This window comes from Cupressus sempervirens, chromosome 9 (assembly GCF_028749045.1).
Source record: "Cupressus sempervirens isolate cs-2001-9-10 chromosome 9, ASM2874904v1, whole genome shotgun sequence".
In the NCBI taxonomy this organism is placed as follows: domain Eukaryota; kingdom Viridiplantae; phylum Streptophyta; class Pinopsida; order Cupressales; family Cupressaceae; genus Cupressus; species Cupressus sempervirens.
Window position 1 is genome coordinate 17,800,413 of NC_143126.1, and position 19,753 is coordinate 17,820,165.

Genomic DNA, 19,753 nt, shown 5'->3' on the forward strand with positions numbered 1-19,753 from the left:
GGAGTACACTAGGTATGTGGATATGCTTGAGAAGACTTTTATTATTAGAAGATGCAAGCTATGCTCCACTTGAGTGGAGTAATGATCAACATAGCAGCAACAATAATGCAAGTTTACATTCTGCTCTTGAAGCTGGTGGTAAATCCAATACAATATCATCTCAAATGACAGAGAGAGTGTATATGGCATCTAAGATTTGTTCACCCAGGCGATCCTCCTCACAGAAAAATGATAATGTGAGTGCAGATGAAAAAATCAGAAAGAAATGCTCATACACACAGGTCATTAAAAATCAAATCCACAGAGGAATGGAGCTCCACGCCAAGTGAAGATTACAACAATGAAGAGGCTGCGGTAGCCAAATGCAAGACCACTTTGGATAATTGCGCAAAACAATTTTATAATGAGTTTGTGCATGTATATTTTGGTGTCCAACAAGATGCCAAGGAAATCAAAAAAGGGAGAAGCCATCAACAAAGCGCAACCCATGCATTAAGTTAGAATTCAAAGCCATAGGTAAAAATAACATGGAAGATGTCAGTAAGAAGATCAGCATTACAAAGAGGACGACATGTTCAAAGTAGAAATCCCCACGCCTCTTAAATAAAGCTCACGCTAATGCACAGAAAGAATGGAGCCGTAGCGATGGAAACGTACAAGGGACACCATCAAAAAGAACTCCAAAACGTTTTGAAGAAGCAATAAATAAAGCTCAAACAAGAAAGGCGCCAAAGACAAATGAAGCCGCCCACAGATTTAAAGCCGAATCCGCCAACAATTAAAAATAAGACCTCATGCAATCTGCTAAGGAGAGGTTAGCCGGCTAAGCACAAAGTGCCCACATTAGATTTGAATGAAGCCACCCCATTTAAAAAAGTGAAGGCTCAACGCTGGCAGTAGACAGAGAAACGTAGTCAGAAGGAAGAATATGCAAAAATAAATATCCCACATTTCTCGTGGGAGAGAGTTTACATACTTTTAAATAGTAAAGCACGCTTTATCTAATATGAATTGAAGTCAAGTGGCTTTTGAAAGCTCAAGCTCGCAGGAGGGCCCGACGACATCAGTCAGGGTCGAGTAAAGTAAATTTTTAAACACACATGCACGCGCGCTGACATGGCACTCAGAATGAAGATGCATCCGGATGACGACATGTGTCAAATCTAGTGGTGCGCGCTTGCTCGCATTTCCAAAATGCTATGGAGATAAATAATGTGGGGATGCACCTGTGTGCCACGTGGCAACGCAGGTCCCACTAGTGGTGACGTGGCGAGAACAAGCAGTTCAGACAGAGGCACAGGATTTCACCACGTGGCAAGATCCGATGGTCTGCACATCCCCGCAATATGGAGTTGTAGGGATTTAAGTAATTCGCTGATGCACCTAGGCGACACGTGGCACTGGGTCCCTGCGGCGATGACGTGGCATTTGAGAGCAGTGGTCGGCCAACCAAATGCTGCCACATGGCAAAAAGGCTCAGTCAAACATGAGTTGACCCAAATTAGAAGGCAAGGGCTGTTAAAGAATAAGAAAATAATAATATTTTATTATTATTTTTATAAAAAATGTGCTACGTGCATCTTCTTTAAAATTCAAATGAGGCACTTTTCTAAAGTTTAAACTTTAGAAACTTTTAAATTTTTGAAAATATCTTGAGAGCAAGCCTGAACTTTTTAAGCAGAGGAGTCTATTTTTTAAAATGACTTTCAAGAGGTTTCCAAGAGGTCAGATAGGCAATGTTATATATCGCCGGAATCGGGAGAAGACAAACTTTTCGATTTTGGAGTCAATTTTTGCATAGGTAGCAATGTGTTCCTGCTATAGGGGGTTTTGTCTCAGGTACCTAAATTGCAACCATTTTCAAACCGAAAATTTCAGTTGTGATTTTTGGCAAGTTAATAGCTTGGATATGCATAAAAGACGAGGAGAATTCAGCTAGGGGCATCTCTGAGTTAGTTAAAGCAAGTTTTTATCAGCATTTTGATGCAAATTAGATTTTTAGCAAATAAGGGATTTCATCATTCAGCTGGGGATATTTTGCAAATAAGTTACAAGGTAATGATGAAAATCAAATCAGATTGAAGACAGAGGTTAGAGAGAGTCTTTTCAGTTGTAGAAGATTGGATTTCAAGTGGACACCTGGCAATTGCATATTAGATTCGAGAATTCATTTCTTGCTATATCTTTCTTTCTTTCTTCGTTTGTAGGGGTTCCAGTTCCAGTTCTTGTGACTGAGAGACCATTGTTGGTAGGAAAGTTGCAGTCATTCTGTGAGACCATTTTTTTGGATCCAGAACTGTAATTCCACCTTCATTCTTCAGCAAATTTCTCATGTAATGAACAGCAAGAAATAAGAATATAGAGAGTCTGATCTGTTAGGTAGCTTTGCATTTTAAATCCCATGCATCCTATTGTAATTTTTTTCAAAGAAATGAATGATAAGGCAACAACAAGTCAATCTTCATTTTGATATCTTGTCTCCTATTCATGCTGTTTGTGATCTTTTGTGTTTTGTAAACAAAGAATATGAAACTCAGTTGTAACCTGTTGGTTATATATGTTGATTTATTTTTCTTATGACTCAAAGAGTTATGTAAATGCTTGATTCTTCATCATAGGAATTGCAGATTTCATGAAGGGATAAGTCGAGTATGAGGTTCAGAAGGATGCATATGTCTAATTCACAAAGTGGATAGATAGATCAGGAAGTCCTGATGTATGGCATATGTCGGTGATTTTCAGGGATGTGTGTTAAGTTTTTTTGTGAATTTCCCAATAGATAAGGCACTGATCATTTATAGGATCATCTGTTATACTGCTGCATATTTGAGATTTTGCTAAGATCAACATCAATAATCAAACACTTTTCCCCTTTCATGTTGAAGAGCTATAATAGAATGCCCTCACTCAACTTATGAGGTTCCTAGATCTGCATTTAGCTACTGTAGATTGATGTTACTTCATGAGTTATCAAGAGAAATAAGGGTTTTATCTGCTTCATAATAGATTCAGTGTATGCTTTGACAACTGGTACCATATAAGGAATCTATAGGTTCACCCGCCTAGGTTTTGCAGAGCCTGAAGAAGAAGAAGGGTCATGCCTTATAGTTGGCCTTGTGTCTAAAATGATATGTTTAAAATAGGAGTTAGCTGCCCCTAGATATGTCAGGTTCTCATGGGGATAATTGGAAATGGGTAATGTTTTCAAACACCAACACCAACTATGGCACATCAAGCACCATAGCCACCAGTCCCATGGGGAGCTGCTATTGGCCCTCTAGATTTACGGAACCAATTACATGACATGCCCGTTGGTTCTCAAAAAATTCTTCCCAAGTTTTTTGGTGATGTAAAAGTCACTACTGATTAGCATATAAGTGCTTTCTTTATAGCAAGCGATGTTCTTGCAATCCAACATGAAGATGTTTATGTCCGTCTTTTTGTTGAAACACTCACTGAAGCCGCAACTGAATGGTTTGGACAGCTACCAGCTAGATCAATTACGTCATGGGTAACTTTGATTCAAGCTTTCGAGAGGAGATTTAAGACTGCTGAAGATGAACATTTGCTCCTTTCCCAGTTGACTCAGATGAAGAAGGAGATTCATGAGCCCATGCGAGAATTCATTGCTCATTTTAATCAGACGGTGAACCGAATTCCTATCAACAAAAGACCCACTGAAGAAAATCAAATGACTTTCTTCATCAGTGCTCAACCTTCTAATGTAAGCTTTCAAATACGAAGGACAAGACCTGCTAATCTAGCGGTTGCGCAAACTCTGGCTATCAAGGTGGAAGATGACTTGTTTAGTTCAGGAAAATGGAGTCGTGATCTACAAAAGGGAGAAGGTCAAGAGGCTCCTGTCACTACCACTAATCCTTTATATCAAAAATTGGCTAATGATCTATTACAACTCAAAAAGCAGTTGCCTCATAATCCTCCACCTTTGTATCAAGATATTCCAAGGAGGAATTATATGCCATATCAACAAAATAGACAGGCTAAGTGGCTACCCCAATCAACACCAAGATTAGCCATCAACCATCCATCATCATCTGGTAAACAAGCTGCTATGTGTGATTTTCATCTAACAACAGATCATGATGGTGCAAGCTATCCTGAGATGGCCAGATTCATGCAAATGCATTTAACAATGGAGAAAATAGAAGAATATGTAGCTCTTGAAGATGTAACAGAACCCACTGTTGGGACCTCTTCTATTAACTTTCTAGAATATGAATCTGATAATGACAAAGCCGAAGATATTAACAATCATTCTTGCAATACGGCTGCACCAAGTTGGAGACAAATATTGGAAGAAAAGTGGAGTAAACAAGCAAAAGAAAAAGCTTCTGATGAGACTGCTAAGAGGATTCTATCTCGCAAGCATACTCCAGAAGAACCTTCACAAGCGAAGGAAATAGATAAGTATAAAACATCTCCCATTGTTGAAGATTCTTTTGATTTTATTGATCATTGTAAAAAGACCAAAGTGCAAATTTGTCAGTTAGACTACCTTAAGGCAAACCCTCATCAATTAGAAAGGTTAATTCAATGTGTTGGTAAAGGAAAAGGTTTGCCTAAGATCACTATCAACCATGAGTCAGAAGTCTCTCTAGAGGCAGAAGATAATTTGGAAGGTCCCATGACTGAGAAAGAATATTTTGTTGTAGCATCCTTGTCAGATAAACTTGAACCTTTCTATGTTTCTCTTCATATAGCTAGATGCAAGTTAAGTAATTGTATTATTGATTCTGGTGCATCCGATAATGTTATGCCTTAAAAGGTAGCCCATGCCTTAGGAATTTCTCTGAATAAACCATCTGGAAAAGTGTACTCTATGGAGGTGAAACAAGTCCCACTGGTTGGACAGTTAAAAGATGCTCAAGTAGTACTTGCAGTGCATCCTGAGAAGAAGTTAAAACTGAATATCTTGGTTGCTGATATTCCTGCCAGTTACGGGATGCTTTTGAGTAGGAGTTTTTGCAAAGATCTTGGTGGTGAGATCAAGATGGACATGTCTCATGCCCTTATCCCGATTGGAGATAAAAAGGTTAAGCTTAATCCTGAACCTAAAGCTAAATATACAGTCCTGAAATCAAATGATCCAAGAGCTGAAATATTGTATGTTGATACTGGGCATGGAACATATATGATGACATCCACTGAAGAAGATGTAACTAAGCCTCTCATGTCTGATATAACCAATGAATTATGGTCAGTGGAGTTTGATGGAAGTTCTTCTTCTTCTGGTTCAGGTGCTGGGATAGTCTTGATATCACCCAAAGGAGAGAAATTTCCAAAAGCTTATAAGTTAGCTTTTGAGACCACCAATAATACCATGGATTATGAAGCCCTTCTAATTGGCCTCGAGTATACAAGAGAAAAAGGAATCAAACAACTCAAGGTATCAGGAGATGCAGAATTAATTGTCAACCAAGTGCGGAGACAATATCAAACAAAGAATGCCAAATTGAAAGCGTATAGAAATAGATTGTGGGATGAGATTGAGAATTTCGATGCTTTTTCTTTATATGCTATTCCTCGTGAACAAAATTCTAAAGCAAATTGTCTTGCAGTCTCTGCATCCCTACTTATTCCTCACCCTAAGTTCAACAGAGACATTTACACAGTAGAGATGATTCATAGACCTAGTGTGCCTAATAACGATCAACACTGGCAAGTTTTTGATGATGATGGGAAAATCATTGCATTTCTTGAGGGAAGGCCTCCATTTTTAGACTTGAAATTTGAAGGATTGTGTAATCATAATGGAACACCAAGAGATGACCCTAAAGTTATTCAATTGGAAGGTAATGTTATCCCGAGAGGATTAGTCACCCTAGAGAGTCTTTTTAATAAAGAAGACAAAAGGAAAGAGAAAGTTGAAGACACTAAACCTTCTAATTGTTCAGGTTTTGAGAAAGTAAATATTGGTTCTGAGGAAAACCCAAAGATGGTCCTAATAGGAAAAGATTTTACACTAGAAGAGAAAGAAGAATTCACAAAGTTGTTGAATGCTTACCAAGATGTTTTTGCTTGGAGTTATGAAGATTTAAAAGAATTCATGAATGGGAAATTTAAACATCAGATTCCTTTGAAACCTGGTTCAACTCCCTTTCGTCAAAAGCAAAGGAAATTCAATCCCAAGGTAGCTGACACTATTTTCAATGAAGTTGATAAGATGCTTAAAGCAAAGATTATCTATCCCATTCACCATTCAACATGGGTAGCCAATATTGTTCCTGTCAGGAAGAAGAATGGTGAGATAAGAATATGTGTAGACTTTCACAATTTGAATCAGGCGTCACTTAAGGATAACTATGGACTCCCTATTATGGATCATATTCTGCAACTGGTATCTGGCTCAGAACTGATGTCAATGCTAGATGGCTTCTCCGATTATAACCAGGTCAATGTCGCACCAGAAGATCAACATAAAACAACTTTTACCACTCCATGGGGTACATTTTCCTACAACCATATGTCGTTTGGTTTGATAAATGCTAGGGCCACCTTTGAATGGGCCATGGATCATTCATTCGAGGATTTCAAGAATAAGATCATTGTGATGTATCTTGATGATCTTACAGTGTTTTCAAAACAAAGAAGAGATCATGTGCATCATCTAGAAGCCATCTTACATCGATGTCAAACTCAAGGCATCTCACTGAATCCTAAAAAGTCTACATTTGGGGTGATAGAAGGTAAACTATTGGGGCATATTGTCTCCAAAGAGGGTATTCGAATAGATCCTGAATGGGTGAAAGATATCCAACAGTTGTCATTTCCCCTGAGTAAACCAGGAGTTAGGTCTTTCTTTGGCCAGATAAACTTTATAAGGAGGTTCATACTAGACTTTTATGAGATAACAAAGTCAATTGTGGATATGATGAAAGGGAATACTAATTTTAAGTGGACAAAAGAAGGTAAGGCTTCTTTTGAACAAATCAAGACTGAAATTGCTAATGCCCCTACCCTTTCTTATCTAGATTTTTCTAAAGATTTTCATTTGTATTGTTATGCATCTGAGAACACTTTATCTGCTATACTTACCCAACTTGACAACGACAATACCGAGGCCCCAATAGCATTCATGAGTATACCTCTTAAGAAACATGAATTGAAATACTCTTTGATCGAGAAGAATGCTTATGCTCTAGTTAGAGAAGTGAAACAATTCAGGTTTTACATCCTGAACTCTCACTCCAAGGTGTTTGTTCCTGATTCAATAGTGAAGACTATTCTGACACAACAGGAAATTGGTGTGAACAAAAGGGCCTCCTAGATAGCTAAAGTACAAGAATATGATCTCGATATCAAACCTACAAAGCTTGTTAGGGGAAAACGTTTGTGTAAGGAAATTGCAAAAGGATCTTCTAAAGGTGAAGAAGAGATGGAGGAAGAAATGCCTTTAGTTTTATTCATCAGTAATGTTGATGACTGGTTTTCAAATATTTCCTATTTTCTAACATATGGAGAATGTCCTGCTCATTTATCACCTAAAGAGAAGAGGACCTTAAAATTGAAATCTACAAAATACATTCTCTGGGGTGATGCTTTATACAAGAAAGGGATAGATGGTACTTTTCTGATATGTGTTGATTCTAAACAAAGAAAGGAGTTGCTTTAGTTATTTCATAATGAAGCATGTGGAGGTCATTACTCCGCATCAGTAACGGTTTACAAAATCTTGAGAAATTGTTTCTATTGGCCCAAGATGTTCAAGGATGCAGAAGAATGGGTGAAGAGGTGTGATTCTTGTCAATACTTCAAAGGAAGAGTCCAATTAGCAGCGCTGCCCTTGAAGCCAGTGGTAATCGAAGAAGCCTTTCAACAATGGTGTTTGGATTTCATTGGTCCTATTCATCCTTCATCCACTGCTGGGCACACTCACATTTTGATGGCAACTGACTATTTTACCAAGTGGTTAGAAGCAATCCCAGTCAAGCAAACAACTTCAGAAGTGGTGTGCAATTTTATCAAACAAAACATTCTGGTTAGGTTTGGTGTCCGGAATAAAATTGTTGCTGATAATGCTACCAACTTCTCCTCTCAAGAGATATCATCTTTCTGCTATCAGTATGGGATTATTCTCTCTCATTTCTCTGATTATTTTGCACAAGGAAATGGTCAGGCAGAATCAAGTAATAAAAATATTATGACCATTGTGCGCAAATTGATAGATGTCAATCAGAGATCTTGGCATAAACATCTGTATGATGCACTTTGGGCAGATCGAACCACTAAGAAGAGAGCAACAAGATTATCTCCCTTTGAGATACTATATGGAACTGAACCAACTCTTCCTCTTCCTCTAGAATTATCTGCCTTGAAGTTACAAGATGCTATTGAGAATCATGAATTCAAAGATGCTATTGAAAAATGAATATTATATTTGACCAAGTTGGAAGAAGAGAGGGATCTGGTTGTGAATAGGATTCAAGAACATCAAGCTTGTGTTAAGAAGTTATTTGATAAGAAAGCTAAGAAGAGGGTGTTTCAAGAAGGTGATCTTGTCTTGCTTTGGGATAAACACCAAGAACCAAAGGGCTTACATGGAAAATTTGACTCCTTATGGAGAGGCCCTTTCCAGATTAAAGAGGTATGCGAAAAGAACTCTTTTATCTTGTCATACTTAAGTGGCACTCAATTTCCCTTGCCTTATAATTGGCAACATTTGAAACATTATCATCAATAAGGTGTCCAGTTTACCACCTTATACATATCTTAGCTAGGAGTTTTTGTTGTGCCCTCTTTTCTTTTCAGTTCAGTTGTGTTCTTGTTTTTGTTGTGCTTAGTCCCTTTTTCCTGGATTTACCTCCTTTGGTGTGACTCTATAGCCCTTGTGATAAAGCACTATCATTTCTTAACTCTAGGTTCATTCTGCGTCCTATACATCCTTGTACCCAGATAGAGCCAACTGTTACACAAACATTTTACACCTAGATTTAGTTGTATTAATTAATCAAAGAGAGAGATTAGTTTAAAAAAATATATAAATTTTAAGCTTTCTCTCTCCCTGTACTTTTCTCTCTCCACGTACTAAAACTTTTAGAGAGAAGTACGAGATTTGAGTTAGAGTCTCATTCTCCTTTTAACAATCCTCTCTCTCCACATACTTTTCTCTCTCCACATACTCCAACCTTTAGAGAGAAGTATGAGTTTTGGTTTGGGTTTGGGTTTTCACTCTCTCTTCCAACCTATCTCTCTCCACGTACTTTTCTCTCTCCACGTACTAAAACCTTTTAGAGAGAAGTACATGGTTTGAGTTTGGGTTGAGTTTTCCCACTCAACTTTTCTCTCTCCCCGTACTAGCCATACTCTCTCTCCCCGTACTCCAACTTTTTAACCTAATTCTAACCCAAACCTCCCAACCCAAACTGCAACTTGAAAACAACTACTGGCTAGAAATAAAAGTTAATAGATATAATCTAAAGACTAGTTTTATTCATAGAGAAGGCACTTGCAAGTCAGTCATGGTGATTTGGAGGTGATGCATTTTCCATTCATTATCTATGTACATTTCCACTATTGCTTAAAACTTTGCAACAGTGTGACAGGGAAAGTGAAAGCATTCAAAATGTTGCTAGAGAGTTTTCTGAAATTAATAACTCAAATAATCTGTTTGCCAACAAGATGCAAAAGTTTCAATCGGACATGCCTTTGATTTGAGCTCAAGAATATTTATTCCTGAGTACTAAATGATATTCGGTGATGCTCAAAATTTTTACAATTGAAAATAGATTTATGGCACATCAGGAAATGGAATTCTGCGAGCAGATTGCAAGGATACCAAATGATATGATAGACATCAACTTCCAATGAAGGCTACAAGCAATATCAGAATGTGTATGTATATCTTTTATTCACATCCCCCAAATGGTTACAAAACAAGATGGGTAATGATTATGAGAAGATTCTCCAATGATAGTAAAGCTCGTAAGACAAGAGTTGTATAAAGGAGAAAAGACAAGGGGGAACCGATTATTGTTAATAGCAAAGGTGGCAGACTGTGGCATGGGAATATAGCTACAACGAATAAAAGATGGAGGATACATCCATTTCTAATCCAAAACATGAGCATAGACATCGAGGTTAAAACAGCAAGAAAAGGTAGGCAATCCCGCCATCAGGAAGAAGCGCATTTTTTTTTTTTAACCGCGCCTACAATTTGTTTGACAAAATGTCTTTCACTCTCTAGCCACAGCATCCTATGTGAGCTGAACAAGACATGAAAGTCATTTGAAAAGAGTCTCAATGTACCCAAAAGCATCGTGAAGCAGGGGGAATGAAGTTTGACTATTTTACATTGCATCCCATTTTGATGACATGTCATACCATGGAATGTTTCCAAGTGAATGCATGGAGTGAATATGCAAGGTAAAACAAAAATAAAATTGAAGATCTTTGATAAGAAATCAAGCACCTGACAGCATTTCACAAAACCATAGGCAAGGCACATGCTCTATTTTTCTTTTTAATTGAAAGCCAGATTCACGTGACCTGCAACCTTGAGGGAGATCAACATAGTCATCTGCAACTCACTCCTCAATCTGTAAGCCTCTACAAGGCATTGAAACAAACCAACATGCCATTCATTCCATCATTAAGGTTGCCGAAAGGAGACTCCATATCTCTTCGAAGTGTTTATGCATGTCATATTATGGGAGTGGTTTTCTGACGTGTTATTGATTAAATGGATTCACAAATTCAAAGTTGCAAGGAAGAATATCATTGGACATTTCCAATGTTGAGTATTTTGGATCTTCTACATTATTATGTAATGATGAATTGATTTCAAATGGGTGGACTTTGGATCATTCTAAGGAACACTTCATCAACCGAGGAATGGAGTATAATTAAAATTAGAGTTCAATTAAAATATATTTTCTTTGGAGCATTACAATGGAACTATGGAATGGGCATGTGAGCAAGCTGTCTGCAAAGAAAAATTAAGAGCCACTGGTGGAGAGTGCAGATAATTGTTTGATACAATGCAAGAGGAATCAAGCCATTTGTGTTTGACAGATACCTGAAAGAATGTCATTGCTACTCATCTATCACAAGCATAGACACGTGAACTTTTTCAAATAAATGTTGAATCCTTCAAATGAATAAGAAATTTTGATAAAGTTTCACAATTGCCTAAAGAAAATGGAACATGGAGTTTGATAGGAAGCAAAAGGAACATTCACTTTACAATTGACATCGCAACAAGACAAGGATTTGTAAGCAATACTATGAGGTATGAATTCCAAGGCAAGGAGCCTCCTGTGACATCAACAAGCACGCTTCCCAAGATATCAGATACAAGACATGACATATGGAAACTACAGATGTTTGGAAGATGTTGAAGATGGAAAGCTACCTTAGTAGAATCAACATTGTGGTCTCTTCTCTGAAGTAGAATTTTAATTACCTTACAGTGAAAAGTGACCTATGTCACTTATTGTAACTGCAATTAGGATCTAGAGTTTTAGTGATACAAGTTAGAGTTAGAGTTAGTTTTCAAATGCATGCCAAATTCAAAACTCTAACTTTTGAGGTAGTTACGAACCCGAAAAGTTGGTTAATCTAGGATTGGCTATAAATTCTTGAAAATCAATGTAATAAAGGACTTTTTGGACTTGGATACAGGGGAACACTTATGCTTTGATCATAAAGCAATTTTTGGAAAGTGTGTACAATTGTTGTTTTTGTGTAATCAGTTATTTCTTTCTTTCTTGGTGCAAGAAATAAAAGGAAGTACATTTAGCGTTCTCTCTCCAAGGAATCTGGATTGTTAAAGTGTTGATTCATCTATGATTACTTTCATGGTATGATGTGAGTATTTGTTGATGGTTGAATTAGCATTGTGTTGGTGAAAGTTCTCAAACGTAGTTCTTGATAGCTCTCATTAATAGTTTACATCATTTTTATGAAAATGTTGAAGGCGTGTGGTGCATTCGCTGTCAATGGTTTTCCTTCCTATTTTCTAAGTTCTTCTTATCTTTATTGAAAAATCTAAAATTTCATCTTACGAGGGAGCTGCCCCTCTAAACGCAGAGGAAGGCCGGATTCATCGAGGGCCTATCCAACTATTGTGAACGATTTGCCACATACACTCTGTTGGGCAATTTCTACAGTGACAAATCTGTTTACCAACAGGCCCTCAGAAGAGTTGTATAAGAGCAGAACATATCGAAAAAAATCTCGATGGCCTTACGATGCAGAAGGTGTGTTATATATGTATCAACTGGTTGAAATAGTTCCATGAGATATAAAACAGAACGAATTCTAACCCTCTAACTAATCCCTATTGATTTGATCAGGCTATGGAAAGAAATAAACTGTTTATTTTGGACTACTACGATGCATACATGTCCTATATCGAACGCATTAACAGAGAATCAGATGATCGTAAAATGTTTGCCTCAAGCACTCTCTTCTTCCTCACAGACCATGGAATTCTTAGGGTTGTTGCGATCGAATTGTGTTTGCAGCCCACCACTCTCACCCAAGCACAAAGAAGAGTTTTTACACCTCCCCTAGAGGGAGAAGAAACGGAAGAAAATGAAGAATAATCCGCTCTGTGGATGCTCGCCAAAGCTCATTCTAGAATTAACGATGCCGGCTATCACCAGTTGATCAATCATTGGTAAGATCACTTTGCAAAATGTTGCTAATATAGGTGTTCATTCTTGTATTTTAATACGTCTAAGTATGAAGGGCTTAAACATCACAGATTAAGATTTGATTCTTAGATTAAAACTATTAAATAGTCAAATTTATTTCTCCGAACTTAAATGTTGCATTATTGTATACGTTTAAGGATGATCAGTCAAATAGATAAATTGATGTCACGATAGTTAATTTTTCCATTATTCATGCAGGTTAAGAACTCATGCTGTCATGGAGCCTTTCGTCATTGCTACTCATAGGCATCTAAGCAAAATGCACCTCCTTAACAAATTATTACTCCCTCATTTTTTTGACACCATGGACATTAATCAAGCTGCCAGGCAGACTCTGATTAATGCTAATGGTATTATTGAATCCGGATTCACACCCTATAGATACTCAATAGAATTGTCTTCTAAAGCCTATAAGCCTATAAAAAACAAGGCTTGCCGAATTATCTGATCAAGAGGTACACTGCTCCTTTCATTCTATCTCTAAACACTAATTTCTAGACTAAAAATGTTAAATAGTTAAAAATGACTCACTTTCTCTTAACTTAATTTTTACGTAGTATGTGATATTTAAGAATGGGCTCCATTACAGAGGGATGTCAGTTGCAGACTCCACAGCACCTCACGGACTGAAGCTTGTTATAGATGACTACCCATATGCAGTTGATGGGCTAGAGGTCTGGGGTGCTTTAAAGCAATGGGTGAGTGAATACCTGAATCACTACTACAAGAGTGATGATGTAATGGAGGAAGACACAGAAGTACAAGCGTAGTGGAGTGAGGTGGTCAACGTGGGTCATGAAGACCTTAAGAATGAAAGCGGATGGTACAAGATGCAGTCGGTGGAGGAAGCTATAGAAGCAATTACAACCATCATTTGGATTGCATCTGCCCATCATGCGGCTGTGAACTTTGGGCAATATGGGTACGGAGGATACATGCCCAATTTCCCTACACTGGGGAGACGCCTCATTCTCGAGAAACATTCCCCTGACTATGCCGAAATGATGGACGACCCGGAGAAGTTTATGCTCTCATCCGTGTCCAACCCTAATCAGGCCACCGCGGTGATAACGGTGTTTGAGATTCTGTCGAAGCAATCAACGAGTGAAGCATACTTAGGTCAGGTGAAGGGATCCACCTCCGAAAGGACCGAAGATGATGTTATCAAACAAGCCTTTGGGAGATTTTCTGCAGCTCTGGCCCGCGTGGAGAAGAATGTGTCAGAGAGGAACAACAATCTCAAGCTGAGGAACAGGCATGGCGTCTCACATTTTCTATATACGCTGCTTTATCCAAGCACAACTGATGTTTCCAAGGAGGGTACCTTGACTGGCAGGAAAATTCCAAACAGCGTTTCTATTTAATATTTCTTTCCCTTCACTCCATTGTTTCAGTTTATCGTCGTGTGCTTTCAAATAGCTGCTCTGACCATTCAAGCTATTTAAAATTTATCACTAAATGTAATTAGTTATGTAGAAGAGGATAGAGTTGGCACCTGCCTACTCATTCTTGTTTTAATAAACAACTAGCACTTGCATCAGAAAGAGGTGCAAGAGGTACACTGATAGATATTTAATTTAAAAGTATAATTGAACATTTCCATGGTAAAATTATAGAAAGCAATCTATTAAGTAGTAGCATCAAATAGAGTTTGTGGCTTTGTAGGTTCTAAACAAGCACTGTACTAAAATACATGATTTTTTTTTTGTTTTATTCCTAATTACAAATTGTCTCTATTTCAAAAGGTGAAAAGGGAGCTTCCTCATTCTTCTAGGACCCCTAACCAGACAGATGAGTCCTTTCAATCTTGGAGGAACAAATGGAAATCTACCTACAAACATTTTTAACTTTCCACAAGTTAGCAGACTACCTATAGGAGGAAACTACATTTATGTTAATGCCAAATAGTATAAAAGAATAATCAGACAGAGAAAGATATGAAAGATTAAATATACAAAAAGAGGGAAACTCAAAGCTATACTTTTGGATACCACACGTCCTAGACAATACAAAGTTGGGGGAACAGAGTTTGAGGCCGACTGAAATCTCTGAAACAGTTAAGCGGTTTAATGATATCAAAGGTAAAGGGAAGACGGATAATTCTCAAGCAATGGACACAGTGGAGGATGGGTATAACAATATTGTCAAAAATCATATTTAGAATGTATTTTCTCAAATATATGTTTTTCTCTAGAGATTAGAACTTAAATATTTGTAATAATTTGATCCATCGTATTGCAATTTTAAAGCAAGAAAAATCCCACATTTTCGAAGCTAGACAAAGTCAATTGATTGATATGAAGTCATAAGGATAGACTTAATATCTTTCAAACAAACAACTTGATAAGAACTTACTAAGGTTGTTCGAGGTCTTCTTAAATATTATTTTATAGGAACATCTTCAACACCAACAATGGATTTTGTAGACATAAAGTTATTGGTACATTCTATTTGATATAAAACTACTCTAACTTTTTTATTTCATTCTTTCAAAACTAGATTGAATGTAAAAAGAGAATGTTAAACTCATGCATGATTAGAACCTTCTCTCTTGCTATTCATTTGAAATGTATACAATCAATACTTATCCATAGTTGTACTTGACCCCACATAAAGGAAAAAGAGTAATGGTGGTTTCTATGTTTTATTGTGTGTTTCAATATAAAGAAACAATATTTCTTAAAAATATTTTAAGATTAATACTTTATGGTAAACTTGATGTAGAGTGAAAAGAGTGCAAATTTTATATCAAATGTACATTTTATATTATATTTTTATATTTATATAACTAATATCATCACCCATAATTTATTCAAAAATATTATAAGTGAAAAGAGTGAGGATTTTATAACTTCAAATTTAGTGAAAAATATATATTAAATTTACATTTAACAATATATTTTGATATTTATATAGCTAATATCATACTCACATATCTATATTGCAAATATAATTTGGATGCTCCATTGTAAATTTAATTAAATATAAAAATTATTTATATCGAGTTTGTAAAAATATTATATTAATGAAATATTTACGAATTAAATATATTTAATTAATACAATTGATGCTATGTTAGGATTTTTATTAACAAGATATTTTTTGATCATATATTTTCAATTTGTTATCATTAATTATCATGATAACCACAAATTTAATAGGTAATGGTAATGTGTATCAAATAATAATGGTTTATACCATATTGTCTATGTAGTTATTGAAAACAAGAACATAAGAAACCTAAAACAATAGACCTAAACCACATAATTGTTGTAGTTAATGAAGATATGAATACATTTTATTTTCTTTTCTTTTCTTTATACCATTATCTTTTGTGAAAAATACAAAATATATTCACCTATTAACTAAAATACTATTGGAGGGGACTCTCATTCCTGGTCTTCCCAATGATGTGAGCCTTGAGATCCTGGCCAGAGTACCCAGGCAATTCTACTCTGAAACGATTGCTGATGTTTGTTCTTAATGGAGAGAAGCTGTAACGAGTCCTGAGCTTTTTACTTTGCGAAAGCAACTGGACGTGATAGAACCATGGTCTTACGTAGCTGTGGAGTACTTTTCTTCCATGCGTTGGTTTGCAAAGAAGACAACTGCGGGGGATTTAGAGTGGCGTGCACTGCCATTAATGGGGGAAGATCACAGGCCAATCTTTGTGTTCTATTGCGCAGCAATTGGCGAGCGGCTGTTTGTAATGGGCGGTTGTGAGTGGAAGAGGGCCTGTACGTAATTGGCTCCACCAGCAAAATATTCATCGCCTTAAAGTCTCTATGATAAATCGCAGGCTGAACACCATAGTGAAAATAAGCCAAACTCTTGGCCGTACCGAGCACAATATTCTTCCTCTACGGCCATGACAGCGGTAACTTCGATTCGGGCCCAAAAATGTGATCATCCAAGCTGCCATTCGGCGAGAAATCATAGATCAGAAACCTCTGGTGCCCTTCCAGGTCATCACTGGCAACACAACAACATCTCAAAACCACCATATTTCTGTGCCTAATGTTGTTGATAATCTCCACTTCGTTCAAGAATTCTGCGTCTCCTCTGGCAGAGCAATTTTCAATTCTCTTCACAGCAATGACCTGACCGTCAGAAAGCGTTTTATCTGTGGGCGTGATTCAAAAGCCGATAAATTCCAAAAATTTCGAACGGCATGAGACAAAATCTGACCGGCGTGGGACAACTTCCGGTTGGAGTGAACTCCAATGGGAAAGCCTATCGGCTAATTAAAATGAAGAGTGTTCGTTTCGTTGCTATATTGCTCGACTTTCACGGTCCTAACTCTATATGACACTTTTTCAAACAATTTTCAATTTCAATCCACATTAAAAAAAATGCTATATAATTTGAGAATGTTTTTCCTCAGGATTTTCAAAATGGTCTAAATAGTTATCTTGATAAACAAATGTGCACGGAGTCAATTTTACACAAATTATTTTATTTTATTTTATTTTAGATGTATTAAATGTACTCTATTTATTTGTCAGTTTGAACATAAGATTTTATGCTACCAATCATTCTAGAAATTAAAACCCATGACCTCAATGATCCAAGATAGACACAAACCTCCAAGTACAATAGTCCACCAGAGTTCAAACTTTGGTAGCAACCTCACTAATGGAGGATTTTAACTATTCTAAATGGGTTACCACATATTTATGTAATATAATTATTTTAATTAAATTTAATAATTAAAATAATAGTTTATAAAATAACATATGTTTTGATTAAAAAGGGCAGGAAGAGTTCAACAAACCTAGATAACAACAAAGTACTAAAACCATTTTTGCCCTAGGCCATTACAACCAAGCAACCAAAAAGCACACTCTAACCCCAACAACTAGAGTCTCACCCAAGCAAAACCTCAAAATTAATCAAACTTACCCATATTCTTTGAGTAGCTAGAATAAACCACACTTAAACCTAGTTCTAATCTGACAAACTTACTAACCATACAAAGTCTTTCTAGCCCAATAGTAGTGGGGATTAACAAACTTTAAAAAATAAGATAAAACCTTCGTGTAATTGAGAGGTTCAAAGTCTTAATATAGAAGAGAGAAACATAGAATATACTAAGAACCAAAAAATATCAAAACAAGGAATAGGAAGTATTAAGCCAATTTGATGTTCTCCCAGTCTTCATTCAGGTACTTGATTTGTTTTGTCTAGTTCTCAATCGCTTCAACACTCTTTATCTCCATGTAGTTTTCCTCCTTAGCTTGGTTCGCCTTTTTGAGTTTTCCTTTCCTATTTATGAACCCAAAAATAGCCTTTCTCATCATCTCTTTCTAAACTTTGTAGATGGAAGACACAACCGTGCCCAATTTGATACCTGTGACCACAAATTTGAACTTTTTATTTAGATCATCAATCCTCTCATTAATTTTCGTAAATCTATCAAAGTAATCCTTCTTGAATTCTTCCATCATTGTAATGCCTCGCTCGGGAACCCAAGAGACATAAACCTAACATGTTACAATGTTTACTGAACTATTTCTTTTTAAAAAAAAAAGTTTAAACAACATCAAGATAACAATAATGTGGAAGCAACATGAACATACACATTAGCAATTATAGATACAGTTTCAATTCCTCAAGGGTTCCTTTACGTTGAGTCACATTTAATAATTTTAAATTAATTAATTTAAGTTTCAAGTACAATGTCTCATGATCATAAAGAAATAACAGATACATAAATCACATAAGCAAATACATAAGTGTAAACAATACAATGAAAGTACATCCACTGCACATGTCGTAGGGTATGTGAGAATAGATACAATACATTAGAATACATGATAACATATATACATCATCTGAAAAGAAGTCTCTAAGATAAGAATTAAGAATGATAAAGGTACATCTTCTGCAACGAACATCCAACAGCTTGCAATGTGAGGGGAACCCAAATGGTAAGAAGACACTACCTCCCGACCGCATGGTTACCTAGTCAGGCTTCCACTCCCACCGTGTAGGGAAGATAATGAACAATCCTCATATGGCTAATCAAACATTCCTAGGCAAGGTACGCCTAATAGCCAAAACTACCTCAAAAGTAACACATGCTACTCAAGAAGATAAAATAATCCAAAAGTAAGAACACTCAATCCAATACCAACACCACATAACCAAACATCATACACGAACCAAGTATAAACCAAATACGAAGATCATAAAATAAAGTCAATGAAAGATAATCACCTCAAGTCAAAAAAACACATATCAAGAGTACATCATCCATGAATCACCAATTATCATCAATGAAAGTAATAACCACAATAAACACATCCAACAATAAATACACCACCAGAGGTACACAAAATTTACAAAGGAGACTCAGGCAACATACTAGGGAGTTTCATCACATGGCTGCTTGAGTTACCTTGGACTGATCTCTTAATAGACCTCGGACCCTTAAGCTTTGAGTTACCCTGGACTGATCTCTTAATAGACCTCGGACCCTTAAGCTTTGAGTTACCCTGGACTAGTTACTCTGAACCTCGAACCCTCAACATGACACATGTGGAAACCAAAAAACCCTCTCAAAAAGATAAGGCAATCATCCCATTCCCATCCTCAGTCTATATAAGCACTCAAGGCATGGGTGGATCAAATATCTCTAACTTATCTTTTTAGTGTGTTTTCCCCCCAAACAATTTTTAATTACTAGATTATCACTTATTACATAACTTGCATTAGGTTACCCTGGCACTGACCACTTTGGGTCCCGGACCCCTATTGCAAGCCACTCCCAAAGTCATGTACCTAGACAACCTCTCCTAAGAACATAAAACACAGTTATGTCCCATACCACAACACTCATAAAGATCAAACTCAGTTCCTTAACAAGCAACCTGATAATAAGATGGTTCTCCCATCCAAGTACACATAAATGCTCCATAAAGTAAACCTCATAAATATAATTTCCAATCTAAATCACAAGACATATCACGACATCCAGCCACATAAATGATATAAAATAAATTTGACAAAGCCTCTAGTATAGATCCTAGATTGGTCGACATCTAATCAACTCCAAAATCCAAAAGCATAGACAA

The 19,753-nt window shown here is 36.6% G+C and overlaps 1 pseudogene; it reads left to right on the top strand.

The window, feature by feature from the left end:
• LOC149537423 (linoleate 13S-lipoxygenase 3-1, chloroplastic-like) overlaps positions 1 to 14,041 on the top strand; it is a 28,080-nt pseudogene extending 14,039 nt beyond the window's left edge.
• Positions 14,042 to 19,753: the final 5,712 nt, after the last annotated feature.